Raw genomic sequence first — 6,000 nt, 5'->3', positions numbered from 1 at the left:
CTAAGATATGTGGTCTTCAGACCCAGTGCTAAAAGATGGTTCTGGCCAATCATAGTGATTCCATTTCTCTTGCTTGTGATGGGTCTAAGAATGGTCACATGATATAATTCTGGCCAATGATAAATCAGGGGAAAATTGCTGCTGGGCTCTAGGAAAGTTTCCTCACTGAGATGATGGGAACCCTGGAAGAAAGCAATCTTCTCACTGTTGTCATGTCTACTTGACTCCTGAAACTATTCAGTCATCTTGCAATCATGAGAGAGTCAGTTTGGGAACAAGATGAGAAGCCCAGAGTAATAGAGGAGAAATACGAAATCTGAGTCCGTGATAACTATGTAGAAGTTCTAAGGTAACTAATTCTGGAGCAGCTCTGTTTCTGGATTTTTAATTAAGTGAAATGATAAATGCTTCATGTTTTTCATGACTTGCAGCCAAAACCATCCTAATAATATGTCACTTTTATAGTCATTATGCAGATGACTGTTGAAAATTAAAGAGTCCTCATTGGTTGTAACTTGGAGCTTAAGGATTGTATTAGAGCTTACCAGAGGTGGGAAAGGGGGAGAGGAGGAGGAGGTAGAGGAGTAATTGGTAAAGGGTAAATTGATTAACATTACTGGTTATCCTGATTTAAGCATCACAGATTGCACGCAGATATTAATATTCAACTCTACCCCACACATATGTACAATCAACTATGTTTCAACAAAAAATTAAATCAAATTTGAAAAAAGGAAAAAGAAACTATTGTTTTTTTAAAAAATTTTATGTCTGAAATTGGCATCTTGGCTTTGGGTTTGGATAGCATTTTAACTTTGTATAGAGTTTTCATGTGGTATAAACATTTCTTTATTTACTAAATAAAAAAAATACCTGGAACTAGGTAATTTATAAGAAAATAACATTTATTGCTTATAGTTTCAGAGACTGGGAAGTCCAAAATCGAGGAGAAACGTCTGTTGAAGATCTTCTTTGGAGGTGGCTTTACAGCAACACAGGGTTTCACATGGCAGAAAATGTCAGAGCAGAGAGAGCTCCTCCTGCTCTCTCCTTTTAAAGCCTACAGAACCACTCCCATGACCACCTTTAAACAATCAACTTAATCACTTCTTCAAGCCCCCACCTTTCAATTACCATAATAGGATTTCCCACCCTCAACAGTTACAGTGGGGATTAAGTTTTGGGGGCACATTCAGTTCAATGCAGGGGTAGCAAATAAGGATGCATTTCTCTTGTTCTTTCTCATGTTATGGAAAATTTTAAGAAGCAAAAACTGCTAAAATAGGGAAGAGTCTAGTGTTGACATAAAGTGGGTACATTGCAAATTTTATAACCCATTCAGATATATTACAGAGCTGGGCTGTGTAAAAAATGATTTATGGAGATGAAAGTAGTAAAATATTTCCACTTTAAAATGAGGTAACATTATAATTGCTTATTTATATTTTTTTCCTTGGATTTTTTTTAAGATTGTAGGCAAAAGCAATTCATTCCAAATTTTATGTGAAATTCATGGCAAGAACCAGATATTAGCTTTAATAACTGAATCAATAAAATACAGGCAAAGCACCCACAGCTGTGTCAGTATCTTTAAAAGAGATAAATGTCAATTCAGTATTTACCCAGTGTCCCACCCACAGCAGGAAGTTGGGTGCTGAGGCAAGGTTGGTAGAAGTGTAGGCCTTTACATGATTAGCTATAGTATTATGGGAGCAAATTATAGGATTAGCTGAGGATAGACTATTATTAGACCTGTCAATATTTGTTAATTGCTGGATAATACTGTTTCATACATTTCCTCTCTGCTTCAACACAGAATCTTTCTCTTTCAAGCCCAAGCACACATGCGAACACACACACACACACACACACACACACACACACACACACACTTTGGACTTTGGCAGTAGATCATGAAAAGCACTCATCTAAAAGACCCTGCAAACTTAATTTTTAGTACACTAAATGTTTCCAAGATGCTTGTGGAAAGTGTCCAAAACCCTGTTCTGATGCTCTTATTCCAGAGCAATCTTTGCTTATAAAAGGCACCATAGAGCTCTAAGCATAGAGTCCCAAAGCTACACAAAAGAGGTTGTTATAGAAAAACAGAGTAAAATGAATGATTGTGCTGAAAGAAAAGATCTTTGAAACCTTGATTGGCAAGTTCTACCAGTTGCAGCCAAGGAGACTTTCCACTGGGTTATGTGATCATAACATTCTTAGTCATGAGTTGTTTTAGCTCTCTTGATCTTATAACCACTGTTATTTCATTTATTTTGCTTTCTCTTCTCCCTGTCACTTCTCCTTCCTCACCCATCTGCCCTCCCTCTGTGTCTCTTGTAGGTTTGAGAGGGTGGAAATTTCACAGTACAAGAGCACAAAAGCAGGCTTTCAGCTTTCCACAGATACAAGGCCTATCTCAGCTGTAAAGACGTCAGCTGGAGGTAGTAATACATAGCATATTCCATCCTGTTGAGGTCTAACAGCCTTCAGAGGGTAAGTCCACATGAGGTTAATCGCCTGCTTCAAATCATTCACTGAGGTTGGTTCCATGCAGTAGAAGGCGGCTAACGTAATGGAAGGAGGACGCCGGCCTGAGTTCATAAAGCATTTCTGTTACTCAGTAATTGTGTGACTTAGACCACATAATTAGCCAATAAAAGATCAGCCTCAGTTTCTTCACTTGCCAAGTGGGATGTTAATTCAGACCTTGTGAGGATTAAATGAGAGAAGCGTGGGAAGCAGGTTAGAACGCACTCGCTCTGCAAACATTTACTGAGTACTACTCTGTTCCAGGCATACGTGTTAGGACAGGAAATTAAAAGTCAAGTGTGGCACAGTGCCTGACCCTGAGGAGCTTACAGTCCACCGGGGGAGGCAGGTGTGTGCATCAATGATTCCAGAAAAGCAACAGAGAGGAGGCTGAAGACAGTGGTGATGACGATGGTATAGTGACAGAGAAGGCTTCCTAGTAATGGTGGCCCCTGCCGTGTGTTTCAAAGGACGAGCAGGACAAGGAAAAGTGAGGGGAAGGGCAGCTTAGGCTGAAGGAAAAACATGCACAGAAGCCACTAAGATTTACCAGAGCATGAGGAATTACCATTGGGGCTGAACGGCCAGATTGGACAGGGTGACAGAGGTAATGATAGGAAACAAAACCAGAGAATTTGTCAGGAATCCCACAATAAAGGGCCTTGTGTGCTAAGATGTGAAGTTTGAACTTATCCAGGTCACTTGGTCACACAGCCTGTATTTGGTAGGTAGATTTAGGGTGGAACTCAATTTATCTAAATCCACAGCCAGGATGTTCTCCACTATAACATGCTATCTCCTTCTGTATGAGACTTTAACACAGTGATCGTAACCTCAGTGCCTGCAGGGGCACCTATAATGGTATAGACTGGATTAGAGAATGTGGAAAGGGCAGCTTACCTCTTCCCTTGGGGTGAGGAGGCACAGGCAGACCCACTGAAGGTGCTGGCAAAGGATCAATGGCTTGCCTGAGCACGATAGTTAGCCTATGGGTTCCAAAGCAGAGTCTGAGACTAGGGGCCAAAAAAGATCATCAGAAGGTGTGAAGGCCATCCAAAAGTGAGTGAGGGCTAGGAATGGAGGATGAGCCCATGAGTCAAGCAACAGGTCCGCACAGGTACAGAACAGGAGGACAGGAGTAAAGATTGCTACGAGGCAAGGGGGGTTCAGACCCTCTTCTTAACCAGGACTGAGAGGCCCAAAGCCCCTTTTTATTTATTGGGAGCTGGCTGCAGAGGGTGTGCATGAGTAAGTCACCCTAGTGAAATGCACAGGGTTGGCAAGGAGCAGGTCGTAATTGGGCGCATGCAGTGTAACTGAGACCACCTTTGCAGTACCCCACTTTGTACCCCATCGAGGGAGCTTTCTACTTCCTTCCATATCTTAGCATGTGTTTTTCCCTCTTGCATCATAAGGCCCTCCAAGAGAGGGTGCCATTTGAACACTTACATTATAAACACTCTCTTGAAGATAATCCAGGCTTTAAAATTAATTTAAAAAGTCATTTGTTGAAATTCACCTGCTTGAGGACATTATTCTATTTTGGTATCATAAGAACATCATTGTCTCTGAAAAATCAGGCTGGAGAGAATTTGCATTTAGGGAAGTCAGATAGCAAAAGAAAAAAAAAAAAGAAAGAAAGAAAGAAACACAGAAAACCCCATTCCAGCTACTTCCTGGGCTAGGAGGCAAATCCAATAAATGTTTTCAGGCAACGACATAGTGGTAAACCTGTTTCCGTTTGCTTTGCTGGGGTTAGGTGCCAGTCGGTTGTTTGGATATTAGAACATAATGTGCTGACGCTGGCAGCCCTGACTTACTTTGGTAGAGGGATTAATGTTGGTATGTGTCATTGAATGTAACCAGTTCTTTGTCCCTTTGACTCCCCCTTGCCCAAACTAGAGAAGCACACTTCTTCCAGATCACTTTTCAGTGTCAGTTTGTAATCTTGATTTTTGTCCTGGAAAAACTAAAGTGCACCTGTTTGGTTCTCAGAAAATGCTAGCCGGTGCCCTGAGCAGATCAAGAAACCCCTGTGCTGTTGCCCACAGGCGAGCTGGGGCTGCACTTGCTCAGGACTTGCTTTTGAGTTGATGCCAGTACTGAAACCCAAATCCATGCCTTTTGGGGGAAATCTATGCTCTAGTTTTCAATGGCACTGATGCTTTTCAAGCGGCTCCAGAGCCAAGAAACAGGCCACTCTTTCTAAAATAGATTGCAGATTCAGCAGTGTACTGTATATGGTGGTGCCAGAAATCTTTCTTAAATCTAAACAAACAAACAAACAAAAAAGTAGAAGACTGTCCCTCTATATCAGGCAAAGTTGCAAAAGTCATTTTTTCTGACTTGTTAGAGACTCAAAACTTCCTTTAGAATCTTCAGCAGACTTTGAGTCCAGCAGAAAAGTACAACCTGTCATCTACTAAGTTATCCAGTAAAAACCACTGGGGAGTCTAAACTTTCAAGTGTCATGATGAAAGGATACAAACATCCTCATATCTTGCTCCTGGAAATGGAATGTACCAAAGTGAGATATGTTCATGCTACAACCAAGACTCTCGCTTCTCCCTCCTCTTTCTCCTCTTGCTTTTCTGCCTTCATCTCTTCCTCAGGACAGGGGCAAAGGGGCTAAATGATAACTCACGTCTTTCTGAAGGGGTCCAAATGTTTTCAGAAGGGCCTTGTCCATCAATTCACTTTTATTTAAGAATTGCATTCTTAAATGACTAAGACTCCTTATCTTCTCCTGTCCTGTAAAAACCATTCCTGTGATTTTGAAATGTTCTAATAAACTTGAGTCAGAAAGACCAACAGGTAGAATATAAACTTAATGATGGCAGAGATCTTTGTTTTGTTAATTGAAGTATCCCAAGCTCTTAGAACAGTCTCAAGCACAGAAGAAGTGCTCAAAGTATGTGTTGAACAAATAAAGTAATGAATGAATAAAGATGCAAGTGTGTTGGTCATTAATTCAGTAGGTCCAGAGCTACTGAAAAAGTAGACTTTTCCTCTCTTCTTCCCTTACGGGCTGAAGAGGTTTGAAACATAGAGTGGGGGTGTAAGAACAGGTCAGGGAGAGAGTTTAAGAAAACTTGGAACTTTCAGAGAATAATGTCAAAAAGAAGACAAAGCTTAAAAATAAACAAATAGTACATCCCCCAAAGAATTTAAACAGGTACTTGAACAGATACTTGGACACAAAACAATCCAAATGTCCATCAACAGATGAGTGGATAAACACGTGTTATATACATACAATGGATTATTATTCAGCCTTTAAAAGCAATAAAATTCTGACTCATGTTACAACATGAATGAACCCTGAAAACATTATGCTTAATAAGCCAGACACAAAAGGACAGATATTGTATGATTCCACTTATATGACGTAAATAGAGGAGACAAATTCATAGAGAAAGAAAGCAAAACAGAGCTTACCAGGGGCTGAGGAAGCGGGGAATGGGAGTC

Source organism: Cynocephalus volans, chromosome 16 (genome assembly GCF_027409185.1).
Source record: "Cynocephalus volans isolate mCynVol1 chromosome 16, mCynVol1.pri, whole genome shotgun sequence".
NCBI lineage: Eukaryota > Metazoa > Chordata > Mammalia > Dermoptera > Cynocephalidae > Cynocephalus > Cynocephalus volans.
The sequence above is the reverse complement of the archived record's forward strand: the minus strand, read 5'-3'. Positions refer to the sequence as shown.